This window comes from Lepidochelys olivacea (assembly GCF_965140295.1).
Source record: "Lepidochelys olivacea isolate rLepOli2 genome assembly, chromosome: 3".
Taxonomy (NCBI): Eukaryota; Metazoa; Chordata; order Testudines; family Cheloniidae; genus Lepidochelys; species Lepidochelys olivacea.
In genome coordinates, this window is record NC_140413.1 from 114094759 (window position 1) to 114108869 (window position 14111).

Sequence of the window (14111 nt, forward strand, 5' to 3'; positions counted from 1 at the left end):
AGGCCTTTTGTCTGTCTTCTGTTTTTAATCGTGCTCTTGGACATAATTGGCTTTCTAAGTCTTTTGGTCATGGTCCTGTGCACCACTAGCTTGTAGGATCTTGCAGAACATGTCTTTCCTCTCCTCGTCCTGGTCAGGTGTTGTGTGAGCATGCAGTGGGCACCCCTCAAGGCCACCACGCCAGAAGCTGCTGATGAAAACAGACAAATACACCACTAGATTTTGAGTCACAACAGGAAGGGAAAGAGAATTTCTTTTCTTCCAAAACTCACTTCCCTTGTTCCAATAAATACTTCAAATAAGAAATGCTTATTGACACTTTAGCTTTGGAGCACCTCAGTACAGCACCGTTCTCCAGCTCCACCCATGGTGATTTGGCCTTGGCAGGGGTGGGATATTGTTTCTGTTGCATGAACCCATAAAATTCTCGCCTCTATTCCAGGTGTACAAGTGTAGGCCAATGGCAGTGAAGATTAGCACTATTTTTCAAAGTCAGTGGTGATTTTGGCTAATACTTCACTCCTGAGGATGACGGAGGTTTAGAGAACCCAGGTGCTACTGGCATCCTGAAGCCGCCCTGGCCTTTGTGCAGCTAGTCTGTTTGCTGCAGTGATGCCAGCCAAACTTAGAGCGGCATAGGAAAGTCTCCTATCATGGAGATAGATCTAAGGCCACCATCCCTACAAACCTTTGGGTGAGGATTGCAGAGGATCACCCTTGAGGTCTCTCAGTAGGATAAAAGGGATCCCCCTATTCATATAAATAAAGTGCTCCACATGCCCCCCTCCCGTTTACCCCAACAAAGGAATGAAAAGGAGATGCCAACTACCTCTTCGTTCCACTTCTACCTCAACTCAGGATACTGAATCTGTGTGAATCGTTTTGACGAAGCGGGACGGTTCTTAATGTTTCCTCTGAATATTGTGGGGGTGCCTTAGTTTCCCCTATGCAGTTCTTAAGTATCTAGGCAGTGGGATAAGGGTGTATGATCGTTGCAGAGCCCTAGAGGGCAGGTGTGTGCAGGGGTCTGGACACAGAATGGCCGACACACTGTTTCCTGGCAACTGATGGCCTGGGCCTTCCCCCCTGCAAGGTGAGAGCTAAAGGGTTGGAAAACAAAGAATCCGATGACCTCCTGGCCTGGGAAAGGACAAAGCCGAGAGGAGGAGGAGCTGGAGAGAGTTTCAGTTTGGGGCTGGCTGGGGACATGGAGTGAAGTTCAGAGGTGGTTGTCTGGCTCACTGCCCCCCAAAATGGTCCCAGCTGAGAGGTCCTGTTCTCTGCACCTACAAGCTCTGTGTTAGACCGTGTTCCTGTCATCTAATAAACCTTCTGTTTTACTGGCTGGCTGAGAGTCACGTCTGACTGCGCAGTTGGGGTGCAGGACCCTCTGGCTTCCCCAGGACCCCGCTTGGGCAGACTCGCTGTGGGAAGCGCACGGAGAGGCAGAGGATGCTGAATGCTCCGTGATCAGACCCAGGAAGGTGGAAGTTGAGTGAGCTGTGTCTCCTGCAGACAGTCTGCTCACAGAAAGGAGACTTCTCCAGAGTCCTGGCTTTGTAGGGAGCAGTTCCAGAGCATCGCCTGGGGACTCCGTGACAATCGTGTAATCTGATTGCCATAGTACTCTTCAAGAATTTGTTTGGATTTACTTCCTAGCTTTTATTTTCTGACAATGTACCAATAAATCAATGAAAAGCTGATAACTTTGTCTTCTAAACTTGGGGATTGGCCAGGTGCCATTTTTAAATGGGTGGGTGGGAGGGAAGGAAAAGCAAATAAAGCATTGTAAGGAAGATTGCATGAACACACTTAGTCAAGCTACTGTTCTCTTCATCAGTTGGCTTATCTACTTTTGCCTGGTGGAACTGGCTAAACTCCTATGGAGTTTCATTTAGATCCTGACTCGTGACATGGTTGGAATCCCCAACTGTGTCTCACTGCCTCCTCATCCTCCTCTTCGCTATGCATGGCAGGGGTCTTCACCTCAGACTATTCCAATGTACCCATGGTAGTCTGGGGGGTGCTGGTGGGGTCATCAGCAAGTATGGCATGCAGTTTGTTGTAAAAGCAGCAGGTCTGAAGTCCAGCCCAAGCTTTCTTTTATTGCCCTCCATTGCTTGTTCCTTCACTTTCATGTGGCGCTGCTGCTATCTGCAGTACCTCGTGGCCTGCATGCCCCCATGCAGTTTGTTCATTGATGTTGTTCCGTGGTTGTGCTTGCACAGCCTCCTGTCTCCACATGCCCAGGAAATCCAACACTACTTGCCTGCTCCAGGCTGGAGTGCATCTTGTACGTACGTGTGTGTTTGTGTGTGTGTGTAGACATAGTCAGTGGGATGCAAACAACAAAGGTGAGTTTCTAGGTGTGTTTATCAAGGTGGCCAAATAGGAAAAAAGAGCACTTCAAAAACATGTGTGGTTGTTAAAGGTGGGGGGGGGGGACATCTGTGGCCTTTGGTCAGTGAAGTTTAAAATTATGAGCAAAACCGTCACTGTTGCAGGGATTAGGGCATTGTGGGACAGTGGCTGGAGGGCCAACACAGGTCATGCAGTGACTGCACGCTCACAGTGTTGACAAAATTAGGGCGACCATGGTACTTTGCCATTCAGGGCAGTGGTATTACTGCGTTGCTCTAAGTGGATGCGTATGTTAGCTGGAGTCAGATTTGCGTATAGACACCTGCATAAATAGGTTGATACAAGGAATCCTACGTTGACCTTTACTTTGTAGCGTAGACCAAGCCTAACACTACTGAATATGGTTGGTCCCACCCTTCCCTGCCTCTCCTCTCCCTTCCGTTGTGTACACATTTGCCTGCTGTTTCTTTACTTTCAGATTTGTTGGTAAACATACTTTGGGAAGTGTAGTGTACATGTTAGCTCTCCTCAGAGAACTATATTAGTGATTATCATACCAGTAGATGAGCCAGGAAATGCAACTGGTTGTTGAAAAAACAGTGAAACTGACTGTAGACACATGCACAAAAGGAAAGAAGAAATGCACATAGCTGCCAAGTTCTGTATAGCTCCATGTGGGCTACTGTATGCAAATTACTAGCTCATTACAGTTGCATATTTGCAAATAATTTTTATGACTATAAACTTTAGGTTAAGTTCCATATACTGCTACAGTAGTGGCAGGGAAAGAACATGAAGTTGCAGCTGCTTGATGGGTGCTGAAGAGTGTGTGGGTAGTAAGAAGCCATGGAACCTGGGTTTGTGCTAGTGGCTGTGGACTGTCAGAGAGGCTGATTGGGTGGAGTTGTCTTGGGGTAAGGGTGTGTCTGGATGGTAGGTGAGGGTAACTGGGAGCTGTAGGGAGAGATGGGGTAGCTAAGAGAAGGTAAATCAGCGGGTTGCCCAAGGGTGGGAGCTAGAGGGAGAAGTTTGGGAGGGCGTCAGGGGGGAGTGAGAGAAGATGAGAGTAAGCTCAAGATCTGGATAAAGATCTGGGTTGGGTGGTGGAGGGAGAGAATTGTGAACAGCTGGCTTTGTGGGAGAAACTAGGTTTATTGGGGGTATCCATGGGAGAGCTGGGAGCAGCTATGTTTGTGGAGGATGTCCTGGAGAAGATGTGTGCCACTGGATGGATGGGAGGAGCTGGATGGGGTCCATGTTGAGCCCCCGTTGCCTTTAATTGCAGCCTCTTGCCTGCTTCTTTCCGCCTTTCAGATCCAGCAACACTGAGGCTCTTTAGCTGCCATATCAGCAGGTACTACAGCAGTCTCTGGCAGCCCCGAGTTGCAGTTGCAGCCCATATCTGTAGCCCAACTGAATGAATGGGCTGCAGGAATGCATAAATAGAGCCCTGGAAATACACAGATATCCACTTTGTCTGCGGACCATTTTTGCGGATTGCAGCTTGGATTTGGATACATATTTTTGTATCCGTGCAGGACTCTATGCATAAAGTGCAGCCTCCATGGGTGTGTCCCAAGAGAAGTATGCCACTTGGCAAGTCTGAATGCAGGGAAACATTTTTTCCCCTTTATCTTATTTCAGTTGTAGTAATCTTAATTGTGATTTGTAACAGTAATACAAAATCTGAGCAGGAAATATAGTTTTTCATGTTGTCCCTTTTAATAAGGCTCTTCATATTTAATTCCTAAAATAAGGTTTTAATAGGAATACTGAAGCATCTTTATTGTGTCCAAGCAAATCAACAATCCAGCATGACTCAGAGGAATATATTTTCTTTGGTGTCCGTAATACAAAGGTCTTATTGGATCAGATTGAAAGTACAGAGAACTTTGAAGCTAAGGGTATGTATACAGTACAAAAATATTTCAAAATTATTTCTATTTGAATTTTCGGAAGAGATTTTGTACATTTGGTCTTGTGTGTCCCCACTGAAGCGCGTGAATTCGGCAGAGTGCGTCTACAGTACTGAGGCTAGCATTGAATGTCAGAGCAGTGCACTGTGGGTAGCTATCCCTCAGTTCCCACAGTCCCCGCCGCCCATTGGAATTCTGGGTTAAGCTCCCAGCGTATGATGGGGCAGAAACATTCTCGCGAGTGTTTCTGGGTGTGTGTTGTCAGTCGCTCTTCCTGCCATGAAAGCTACTGCAGACAATCGTTTCACACCTTTTTGGCGTGCAGACGCCATAGTGCTTTCAGCAGACAGTGCAGTACAGTGCACCGCTTCTCTCCTGGTACTATGAATCCACCTCGCATTTCCTCTTGTCTTTCTATGTAATCTCTATATGTATCTACTCTCTCTTCCTCATTGACCGCTTCCACCGCCAACTCTGCTCTCCCGTTCTTGCCGTGCTACTGAGCTTCTCCGTGTTGTCTGTCCTGGGCTCCCGCCTCCATGAAAGCTACAGAAGACAACCATTTCCTGCCTTTATTCGGCTATCGTGAAGTGAACAGCACCTCTTCCGCTGCCACTCTGCTCTCCTACGTTTCGCACACTTTTTCCAGGATTACTTGTGCAGGCGCCATAGTGCGGCAAGCATGGAGCCCACTCAGATCTCTGCTGCAGTTTTGACCATTGTAAATACCTCGCGCATTATCCAGCACTATGTGCAGTACCTGCAAAACAGGGCGAGGAAGTGATGATACCACGATTATGATAGTGATGAGGACATGGACACAGACGTTCCTAGAAGCACAGCATATGGCGATTGGGAGATCATGATGGTGTTGGGCCAGGTTCATGCTGTGGAACACCAATTCTGGGCCCGGGAAACAAGCACAGACTGGTGGGACCACATAGTGTTGCAGGTATGGGATGATTCCCAGTGGGTGCGAAACTTTCGTATGTGTAGAGCCACACTCATGGAACTTTGTGACTTGCTGTCCCCTGCCCCGAAGCGCAAAGACACCAAAATGAGAGCAGCCCTCACAGTTGAGAAGCAAGTGGCCACAGCCCTGTGGAAGCTTGCAACACCCGACAGCTACCAGTCAATCGGGAATCAGTCTGGAGTGGGCAAATTTACTGTGGGGGCTGCAAGTAGCCAATGCAGTCATTGACCAGGTGCTATCAAGAATAGTGACTTTGGGAAATGTGCAGACCATCGTGGATGGCTTTAATGCGCTGGGGTTCTCTAACTGAGGCGGGGCAACAGACGGAATGCATATCCCTATCTTGGCCCCGGAACACCGGGGTGGCCAGTACGTAAACTGCAAGGGGTACTTTTCCATGGTGCTGCAAGCACTGGTGGATCACAAGGGACGTTTCACCAACATCAATGTGGGATGGCCGGGAAAGGTGCATGACACTCGCATCTTCAGGAACTCTGGTCTGTTTGAACAGCTGCAGGAAGGGACTTACTTCCCAGACCAGAAAATTACTGTTGGGGATGTTGAAATGTCTATAGTTATCCTTGGAGACCCTGCCTACCCCTTAATGCCATGGCTTACACAGGCAGCCTGGACAGTAGTAAGGAGCAGTTCAACTACAGGCTGAGCAAGTGCAGAATGGTGGTAGAATGTGCTTTTGGACGTTTTGAAGTGCGCTGGCGCAGTTTACTGACTCGGTTAGATTTCAGCACAACCAATATTCCAATTGTAATTACTGCTTGTTGTGTGCTCCACAATATCTGTGAGAGTAAGGGGGAGACATTTATGGCGGGGTGGGAGGTTGAGGCAACTCGCCTGGCAGTCAATTTTGCACAGCCAGACAGCAGGGCGATTAGAAGAGCACAGTAGGGGGCGCTGCGCATCAGAGATGCTTTGAAAGCCAGTTTCATGACTGGCCAGGCTACGGTGTGGGTTGTTTGTTTCTCTTGAAGTTAGCCGCCCCCTATTATATATATATATGAAAGGAAATAAAGTTACAATTGTTTAAAAAACGTTCTTTATTATTTGTTGCACATCACATTGAGAGAAATCAGAAGGTGGCGGGGGGAATACTGGGGGAAGGAAGGACAAATCCAGAAACCAAATCAAAATTTCAGATATGCCAGCTTTCTGCTGCTTGTTGAATCCTCTGGGGTTGAGTGTGTGGGACCCCGTAGCCTCCCCGCCATGTTCTTGGGCGTCTGGGTGAGGAGGCTATGGAACTTGGGGAGGAGGGAAGGCGGTTATACAAGGGCTGCAGTGGCAGTTTGTGATCTTGCTGCCTTTCCCGCATTAGATCCACCATACAGCGAAGCACGTCAGTTTGCTCCCCCATGAGCTTGACCATAGCATCCTGCCTGCTCTCACTGCCTGCGTCCCTCCTCTCTTCGTGTTCATTTAACACTTTACGGGACTCCACAATTGTTTGCCTCCACGCATTCAGCTGGTCCCTATCAGAGCGGGAGGACTGCATGAGCTCTGCGAACATGTTGCCCTGAGTTAGTTTTTTCCGCGTTCTAATCTGGACTAGCCTCTGGGATGGAGTAGATAGGGGCCGCGTTAAAACATTTGTACCCACGGGAGGAGAAAAAGGGAGGATAGTATTTTAAAAGATACATTTTAGAGAACAAAGGGGACACTTTCTCAGTGAAACAGGCAATTCATAGTACACATCACATGTTCTTTCTGTACAAGGTCACATTTTGCCTCTTATACTGAAGTGCCTGCCACGTTGGTGTGAGTAAGCCATCACGTGCGGCCAGGCCACAGAATTCAGCTTGCAGGCAGCCATGGTAAGCCCTAGGGGTACGCAGTGTTCTGCTTGTTCAGCATTCATTTCAGTGGTTTCAAACTGCCAGGTCCCCTTTCCCATAGTAAGCAATGCTCTCTAGGATGATCGCTTCACACAACACCCCACCTCCACCCTTACCCACCGCTTGGCTCCAATGAGGCTCTGAGCAGGAATGAGCCATTTAAACTAAACGCGAACAGCCCAGCGCAGCTGGGTTTCCCCACACTGCGGGGCTCCAATCAGGCTCTCGCTCACCAGAAGCGCTTTCTCCAGCGTCATGGTCTGGAAGCCTACATTGGGAATGGGGGGAGGCTATTGGGTCCAGCGTTAGGAATAGTTCCTGGCTGGGGGGGGAACGGATTCCGCACTTGCCGCCTGTGCACTGTCATCGTCGTCGTCCTCCTCCTCTTCGTCCTCCAATAACTCATCCTCCTTTCTCCGTGCAACTCCCCCCTTGCAGGTGTTCACGGACGGTAGTGGTGGCGTGTCCCCCCCCATAATTGCATACAGCTCATGGTAGAAGCGGCATGTATGGGGCTGTGACCCAGAGTGCCTGTTGGCCTCCCTGGCTTTTTGGTACGTTTGCCTGAGCTCCTTGATTTTTGTACTACACTGCTCTGTGTCCCTGGAGTAGCCTCTTTCCATCATGGCCTTGGAGACTTTATCGTATGTATTTGCGTTTCTTTTTTTGGAACATAGTTCTGCCATAACAGATTCGTCTCCCCAACATGCAATGAGATCCAGTACCTCCCGTTCGGACCATGCTGGAGCTTGTCTGCGAATCCGGGACTGGTGGTCTCTTGTGATGATGGACTCTGCATGGTCGCCTGTGATGGTGGACTGTGCTGATGGTCACTTGTGCTGATGGTGACCAAACAGGAAATGAAATTCAAAAGTTCCTGGGGCTTTTACTGCCTACCTGGCTAGTGCATCGGAGTTGAGAGTGTTGTCCAGAGTGGTCACATGGGAGCGTTCTGGGATAGCTCCCAGAGGCCAATAACATCGAATTGCGTCCACAGTACCTGTAACCCGGAACTGCTGTCTTGATTTTAGCACTACTCCACTTGCCGAGGTGCAGTACAGAAATTGGATTAAAGAGCCCTTTTTAAATTAAAAAAACAGTTTGGTCATGTGGATGGAATCATTTTTATTTCGAATTAACTCTGCTAATTCCGAAATAACCGCGTACTGTAGACCAGGCCTAAGTTACTTAGATGTAGCTGAGGTCTAAAGCCAGAGATACAGATTCCATTACTGGAATTGTAATTATTGTTGCTGTGGGGTTATGAAGAGTATATTGTTCGTTATTGCCAAGCTCTGTATATTCCCCTGGCCCATCCTCTTGAAATAATTAAAAGCCTGTTAACTATTTCATACTCCTCTCAGTAGCATGCTGTATGCTTCATTCAGAGTTTTCCAGGCACCACGCTCACAAAAGGACGACTGACTGAATTACTCTGAAGTCTTAGACAGTGGTGAATATGTAGTAAAAGAGCTGTGTGGTGTTAGATTTAAAGATTTGTAGTTAAGAATTGTTACACTGTTCAGTTTTAAATACATGCTCTGTAACAAGAAAGTAGATTGTTTTTTCCAAACTCACAATTTTGAGTTGTTTTATAACTTTGAAGCTTATAACCGTTGTAATATTTAAATCTGTTATCTTGATTGAAATATCTTTTTTAATCTAAACAAGATCAACACTTTAATTCATGCCTTTAACTGTTGGTTCTGACAAGTTTAGTTTTCAGTGTCTGAGAAATGACATTTTGTTTACTTTTTATTGATCGTTTTCACAGCATAAATCTCCAACTGGAAGTCTGTTTATATTTCATCACTTTATGATTGTGTGTCAGGCCTAAGTTATCTGGGGACTTTGCCAATAATTTTTACAAGGTTCGCTGCCAATTAATTGTATTTATTTATTTAATTTTGGGGGCACAACTGGGCAGGTAGACTAACTGTAATGTTCATATCTCCAGGAGCATGAAAGTCTTTAGAAATGGCTCAAAGCAGTGTTTGTGAGGATTATTAGTAATTTCAGATTGTACTGCATTGCAATAAAGCATTTAATTTATAAGTGAACAACAGTGTGTTTATCAGCTTTGAAACCTATGACCAGGTCTCTGGTCTCATAAGGTCTCTTTATTTTTGCTGCTCTTATTGATCACTCCCTTCTCCTTGACTCTGTTTTTCCTTTTACTTTCTGTAGTCCTGTACTTTATACTCATTTTACTAATCAGTCTCTGAACATTTCTTCAGTATTTGTAACCGTTTTCCCTTTCCTTCTGCTGTTCGTGATCTCCAAAGTTCTGTACTTAGGTGCCTCTTTTCCTTCTGCATTATATCATTGGTGACCATATTGCTCACACAGTTTCAATTGCCAGTGCCAGTTGTGTATCTTTCTTTCACTTTTCAGTCTGACATCTAACTTTTTAACCCTATTCTGGATCCACTGTCGGCTCCTGAGCTCTGTTGCTACTGACAATACCACCTCCCTGTTTCTTAGGCTTGAAACCTCCAAAGTAATTTTAAACTCTTATTTCCCCAAGCAAGGCAGATGCCAAGTCCTGCTTGTAGCTTCTCCACAACATCTCAAAAGTAAGTTTTAAAATATTTTGACTTTAAGGCTCAGTCTTGCACTAGGTAGGTTCTATGCTGGAGTTAGTCCTGGCAGTTATCACTGTTTCTGGTGAATTCTGGGATGTTGTTAATCTCTCAGAATGCCCACCAGCTCCCATAATACTTGGTAACTTTTTCCATAACCCTGTCATGTAGCAGTGGCTTGAGTGAGAGCCTGGTGTTGATGTGATCCAAATGTTTCCAAACACATGGTTTGTATTGTGGACATGTTGCACGGTTGCAAAAAGCAGTGCATTTACCTAGTCTAGACTGAGCTTAAAAGTCAAAACAGTTTTTGCTGATGTTGTGGAGTAACTACCAGCCAGACTCGGTGACTGTGTGTGTTTTGAGGGGAGAGAATCCTACTGCATTCATCATCTTTTTGGTGCAGCCTCTCATTATGCATTAGAGTCACTCTACTCATTCCACCAGGTATATTTAATTTGGGACATCCTTTCTCAGACAGTATGGGTTAGTGAATGAGACTTGGGATCTGTTGAATTAGAGATCTGGGTTCTAATTTCCAGCTCTGCCTGATTTGACCTTGTGCAACTTCTTAGCTGTTAACCTCTACCCCTTTACCTTTTAAAAGAGGCCTTCGTTTCCTGAGCAGCCCCAAAATCTACATAGCCTAGCTTCCCAGACTGATAGATAAATAAGGCCATGCTTTCCAAAAGCAGTTGATCTGCTTGGCACAGCTGCTGGTTTCTTATGTATCATAACAAAGCAGAAAAAAAAAACACTATTTTTTTCTCTTTTGAAATTTAGCATTAGAAAATTAGTGACACAATTTAATGAGACTGTTTGAGACAAGTAGTAAAGCTGGCACTGTCCACTAATAATCATCCATAGTCTCTGTTTTCTTTAGCATCCTTGCTGATTTTTTTCAGTATTTGTAGCCTTGATAAACTAGATTTTATTCAAATGGAAGTCTGACGTTTATTGACGTAGAGAGCAATTACATGAATTTGAAGAAATTTGCACCCTGTTTCTCGATACATTTGGATAAAGAATGCTGAGAGAGCTCAAATAATGAGACTTCCATTCCACCTGACCTTTCTGCTTTTTCCCTTTCCTCTTCCTCCATGCCCTCTCCTTCCCTTTTTGGCTTGGTAGTGTACGTATATTTTATTATTATTAACCATGCCCTAACATGTTATGTCTGTATAATATTGTCTGATTTTATACTGTCTGGTCTTGCGGATTTGACGAGTTGATAAGTTGTATAATTGCATAATTTTATTGGTTATCCCTGTGAAATGTGCACTATTTGGTAATATATACAAGTCATTTACCCTTTGTATTTTTGTTTATGAAAATTAATTAAAACATCACAAATGTGGATAACTAGATTAAGGATTTTAAATTAACTTTTTTGTTCTAAACCCTTTCTATAGAAATCAATGAATAAAAATTGTCCATATAATTTTTTTGTAGTAGGAATCAGAAGTGCATTAATTAGGGCTGTCAGACAATTAAAAAAATCGTGATTGCGAAATTAAAAATAGTTTCAATTAATCGCCGTTTTAATTGCACTGTTAAACAGTAATAGAATACCATTTATTTAAATATTTTGAATGTTTTTCTTCATTTTCAAATGTATTGATTTCAGTTACAATACAGAATACAAAGTGTAAGTGCTCACTTTATATTATTTTTAGTACAAATACTTGCACTGTAAACAAGATAAACAAAAGAAATACTATTTTTCAATTCACCTCTTACAAATACTGTAGTGCAATCTTTTTAGTGTGAAAGTGCAGCTTACAAATGTGGAACTATGTATTTACTTAGGTGCACTCAAAAATAAAACAATGTAAACTTTAGAGCCTACAAGTCCATTCAGTCCTACTTCTTGTTCAGCCAATTACTAAGACAAACAAGTTTGTTTACATTTATGGGAGATAATGCTACCTGCTTCTTCTTTACAATGTCACCTGAAAGTGAGAACAGGTGTTCGTATGGTACTGTTGTAGCAGGTGTTGCAAGGTATTTACGTGCCAGATATGCTAAACATTCATATGCCTTTTCGTGCTTAGACAACCATTCCAGAGGACATGCTTATGACGGATTCTGCTCGAAAACAGTCCAAAGCAGCACGGACTGACGCATGTTCATTTTCATCATCTGATATCACCAACAGAAGGTTGATTTTCTATTTCGGTGGTTTAGGTTCTGTAATTTCCTCATAGGAGTGTTGCTCTTTTAAGACTTCTGACAGCATGTTCCATGCCTTATCCCTCTCAGTTTTTGGAAGGCACTTCAGATTCTAAACCTTGAGGTGAGTGAAAGTGTTCTTAAATTGAACAACATAGGCTGGGTCGTCAGCCGACACTGCAATAATATGAAATATATGGCAGAATGAGGGTAAAACCACAGAGCAGGACATACAGTTCACCCCCAAGGAGTTCAGTCACAAATTTAATTAACACATTTTTTTAACAAGTGTCATCAGCATGGAAGCATGTCCTCTGGAATGATGGTTGAAGCATGAAGGGGCATACGAATGTTTAGCATACCTGGCACGTAAATACCTTGCAATACCGGCTACAACATTGTCTTGGGAATGCCTGTTCTGACTTTTAGGTGACGTAAATAAGCGGGCAGCATTATCTCCTGTAAATGTAAACAAACTTGTTTGTCTTAGCAATTGGCTGAACAAGAAATAAGTCTGCGTGAACTTGTTAGCTCTAAAGTTTTACATTGCTTTTTGTTTCTGAGTGCAGTTCTGTTTAAAAAAACCCTGCATTTGTAAGTTGCACTTTCACGACAGAGATTGCACTACTGTACTTGTCTGAGTTGAATTGAAAAATACTATTTCTTTTGGTTTTTTACAGTGCAAATATTTGTACTACAAATAATATAAAGTGAGCACTGTATACTTTGTATTCTGTGTTGTAATTGAAATCAATATATTTGAAAATGTAGAAAAACGTCCACAAATATTTATAATTTTATATTGGTATTCTATTGTTTAGCAGTGAGATTAAAACTATGATTAATTGTGAATTATTTTTTAATCTAAAAAAAGAAAAGGAGGACTCATGGCACCTTAGAGACTAACAAATTTATTTATTTATTTGTTAGTCTCTAGGGTGCCACAAGTCCTCCTTTTCTTTTTGCGGATACAGTCTAACACGGCTGCTACTCTGAAACCTTTTGTAATCTAGTTAATTTGTTTTGCATTAATCACTTGAGTTAACTGCTATTAATTGACAGACCTAATACTAGTCTCAAACTTGAAGAGGAGAGCAGAAAATGTTGTTTGATGAATCAGCTTAGAAAAGTAGAAGCTGGAAGTGTAAGTGTGTGTGTGTGTGTGTGTGTATATATATATATATACACACACACACACATTTTGTGTGCAAACACAAAGTTCTGAGTATTGCGTAGGGTAGTGGTCCCCAATCGTTTTATGTCGTACCCCTCCTTACCCATAATGCAGTCTGTCCATGCCCCCTGGAAGCTGGGGACAGAAGAGGGGCCAGGGCCAGAGCCAGGCTTGAGGGCTGGGTGCCGGGGCTGTGGCCGGAGCTGCGGCTAGGGGCAGGGCTAGAGCAGAGCTGGGGCAGAGCGCGGCTGGGTGGCACTTCCTCTATTCTCCCCCCCGCCCCATGTGAGGCTGGCCGAGCCCCCCGAATGTTCTTCTGTGCTCCCCTAGGTGGGCGTGCCCCACAGTGGGGACACTGGTGTAAGGAATTGAAAAGGTGTTACTAGTGAGTATTTGTTTGCTGTGAGATTACTGCACTTCTCTGTTTTGACAATGATATAGCATCTTGTTGTGTAGGTTTACTTTGTTTAACTAGTTGTAGGTTTAGAAATATTTAAATCCTTTTAGAGGTTTAGGAGGGTTGATACAGGGTTTTAGTTATCCTTTAGAAATGTGAGCTTAATATCGTTTGTATGTTCTGCATATATGGTATGTTGGTGGGGGGGGGGAAGAGTGGCATTTAGTACTTAGCTGATACAAATAAGTTAAAACTTTGTTCGCCCCTTAACTTAGTAGATTTCTGAGAGTATTTCTGCCTTTACTACAAAGGGGCACTTTGTCTTTTTTTCAATTTTTTATTATAATTAGGAGAATTTCAATTCAACGGCAATAACTATTAAAAATGTAATGGAAACCTATTCCTAAATCTTAATTTATTTTTTCCCAGAGGATTGGCATTTCTCTGAATTATTTCCTTTCACTGTCTTTTTTTTTTTTTTTTTTTTTTTAAATGTCTAACAGCAGTCTTTAGTTTTAGCTCAGATTTCCTTAATACTGCATACCTCTGAGTGGTATTTATTTCATTTTATGATAACTCAACCTATTCTTTTAAAAATTGGATTGCTACCATTACAATTATGTAGTCTTCCTAGAGAGTCTAAAAATAAAAATATAATGTTCCTATGGCAACTTTAACTCTGCCAC

The 14111-nt window shown here is 43.7% G+C and overlaps 1 protein-coding gene across 9 annotated transcripts in view; it reads left to right on the plus strand.

Moving 5' to 3' along the window:
* The window catches only part of TAB2 (TGF-beta activated kinase 1 (MAP3K7) binding protein 2), a 144991-nt gene that overhangs the window by 81923 nt on the left and 48957 nt on the right, over nucleotides 1-14111 (plus strand). The gene's annotated exons all lie outside the window — the stretch shown is intronic.